Genomic DNA, 3,376 nt, shown 5'->3' on the forward strand with positions numbered 1-3,376 from the left:
ATCCAGACTGCACCCCAGGAATTGAACCCAGGACCCCAGCTCTGTGAACCACAGTGCCACCTCATTGCTATAGTCACTATAATTAATGTCAAAACTCATTTGCAAATGAGCAGCCTGGGATCCAAAAGGATCAAGACAAGGATCCAAACAAAGCACTATCCCAAAGCTTGGCTTTGTACAGTATATCATACAAGGCTTGATGCAGAAGGCAGATAATCTAAATCCATGCAATAATTGCTAAGGGAAAGTGACTTTGTGTTTTTGGAGGGAAGTCACTCAACATGGAGCTGTGTTAGTGAAATGATTGTTCTGATGTACGGCTGATGTCCAAACACTGAAAACATGATTGTGTATGCAATCGCACTCCCGAGCTCCATTGGGTATGGTTGAACTTTTTATAGTTCATCACATTCAAAGTGTGTGTACCTGATGAAAGTGTAACACGCATTTGGAGGAGTTATTCAGGATTTTCTTTCATTCAACTATTTCAAGACCCATTATTTTCAGATGTTGTAGTATACGTGAATAATGAAAGGCCTTCATATTACACAATGAAGGAATGACTTCGCAGGTGTGAAGAATAAAAGATTAATTCAGCTCACTTTGGGGAGTTTCACAATGGCCCTCCTTAAAGAAATGTGGGTTTGATTAAAGGAGTGAAGAAAAAGCACTGAATAATATTTGCTTCTGTAAACGTAATCATCTCAAAATATGGTTAAAGAAATTGAAGAAGGTTAAACATAATCCAAAACGTATAAGGTCAATTTAAATACAACCAGAATTCTAGTGTTTATGCAATGCATCTGTGGGTTGATATGAAATATGGCCGTTCTTAAACTAAACGAGGTTATCGAGAGCATATTCCGAGTACGGCTGTGGCCAGTTGTACTGTGAACTGCGAGGACCGTATCTTATCCTGAACTGACTGTGCGAATACCGTCCTCTGCTGGCAGAAGGAATAGATTACAACGGCACTGTATTGGCGATTAGTCCTATTGCTAGAATATTGAAACAACAAGGAGTCCGCGGAGTCAAGCAATGCTGAATAAACAAGTACCTGAAATTCAATAGGATTTTGTGTATTGATTACAAATAGGTGTGAATTTCTCATGTACAGTGGTATTCATGGATTCCTTACACAAGCAGCAGTTGTTATGATACTTTCGTAATCTGAATATAAATCTGTTATCTACTTGAAACTGTAATTATTGAATAGATTAATGTCTTTGAAATGCTTCATTAACTGGGCAGTTTCCATGTTTGGAAATGTTTTTATTTTGATTGCTGATTGCTAGATACTGTATGTTTAATAGGCATGCTGTTAATATTTTCTACAAATAAGACAGTTATGCTGTAGTAAGTTCTATATAAGTTATATAACATAAGTTATATTTTGTTCTGAGGTCAATTTGAATCTCATACTAAATTACTGGTGTCCTTTTATCTGAGAAACACTACCTGATTGATCACCTGATGCCTAGAAATTAGCATGCACAGTAGCCCAGTGTTTAGCATTGCTAGCTCACAGTGCTGAGGCCCTGGGTACACTTCTGGACCTGGGGTGCTATCTGTATGGAGCTTGTATGTTCTCCCCATGTTTGCATGAGTTTGCTTTGGGTGCTCCGGCTTCCTCCCACAGTTCAAAGAACTACTGGTAGGTTAATTGGCTTCTGGGATAATTGGTGAGTGTCTGTGTCTTCCCTGCATTGGACTACCATCCAGTCCCAGGTATCTCCTGCTTATTACTTTCTGAGGCTCTGGCTCCCCCGTGCCCCGCGACTCCCTGACCCCCTGACCCTGAATTGGATGAAGCGGTTAGAAAATGGGTGGTTTCTGTTATGCTCTGGTCATGCTCTGCCATAGCAACAACTTGTAAAAAATGCAGATGCTAGGATTTAACTCAAAGAAGGAGCTCAGATCACTGTGTTGGCATCACTGTACAGGTGTCCGGTTTGTTTTAGAACATGTGCTAAAATCTTATTTACTAACTTCTAGACTTTTTACCCCCCATATCAGCCTGCAGGTGCACAGTGGTCTGTGGACACCCTCCTTGCTCTGTCGTAAAAGAGGAAATAAAAAGCAACTGGTTTTGACTTTAATGCACTGAGACTGTGGAACTCACAGAACTCTCTTGTCAGAAAGATAGCTTCTAACAGCTTTTAAGTGAAGACTAAGAACACTTTTCTATTTTATTAAAATAGATTATATATGTTTTGTTTAAATATATGTTATAAATGTTAAAACGACAGCTCGTATAAGCTTGTATTTTTACCTTTCGATCATTTTTAGAATTGCTTTGAGTTGCTTTTACCATGATAAACAGTACAAAATATGAGGTGTTGAACTTGTCTAAAGTTTTAAAGCGCTTTATGACGTAAAGTGTGACGACAGTCCTTGGCGGTCTATGTAACAATTCTTCTTGAAGTAGGTCATCGGGCCAACAGTATACAAACATTACAGCTCAAGTGCTTTTGTATCTGAACGCTTTTAGGTAAGTTATTTAGCAGCTGCGGTATTAATAATGATTTTAATGGCAAATTCAATTGCAGGTAAAATAAAAATGGCGGATAACTTTCTTTCTAGCTTCGTGAAGCGGTCGCGCTATATTATACATATATACCATAATAAGAAACATAATATGTACAGTAGAATTTTTCACTTTAAGCTGGCATTATCCAGAACCGGGTCAGGGCCCGGACCCGGACCGTGCAGTGTGGTCCGCCGGCCTTCTAAAGATGTTTAGGAGATCGAGGCGCCCTTGGATTTGATTAGAAACTTGCATAATTTCTTAACTTGACCCCATTATCTTAAAAAAAACGGCCAGGCCAAGACCAAAGCATGAAGGCTGCGAGGATCGGGGGACTCTCATTTTTGGTCACAGCGTACAGTAGTAGATCAGTAACCTCTGTTTATCGTGATAACCTTTAATTATTTTCCAGTACTTTTTTAAATGATAAAACACATTGTCTCGCCAGTTTTGCTAAAGATACGGTTTTAGTGTTTACGCATAAATTTGTAAGCCGTAGGTTTAAATCTCGTGGTCTTATTTTCTGCATTTTCATCGTAAGGGAAGGCGCTCGTTTGCGATTTACGCGCTGAATATTGTAAGCAGAGGAGCCTTAAGGCACAGCCTCGCCTTAACACCATCGTTTGCATTGTCATTGTCATCCAGAAAAGCAGTCGTAAGAAAATGAATCTGTGGCGGCTCCGAACATTAAAAAAACTATATCTAGACTGCAAATACATCCCAATCTTACTATCAACACGTTTTAAGACCCCTCTCCTTTCCACCGGTATACAAGCTAAGAGAGAAATATTGGAAATCCCATCTGAAGTAGCCCTCGTCTCACCTTCGGAGCTGTGAGCGATGGGGATC

This window comes from Lepisosteus oculatus, unplaced genomic scaffold (genome assembly GCF_040954835.1).
Source record: "Lepisosteus oculatus isolate fLepOcu1 unplaced genomic scaffold, fLepOcu1.hap2 HAP2_SCAFFOLD_44, whole genome shotgun sequence".
Taxonomy (NCBI): Eukaryota; Metazoa; Chordata; class Actinopteri; order Semionotiformes; family Lepisosteidae; genus Lepisosteus; species Lepisosteus oculatus.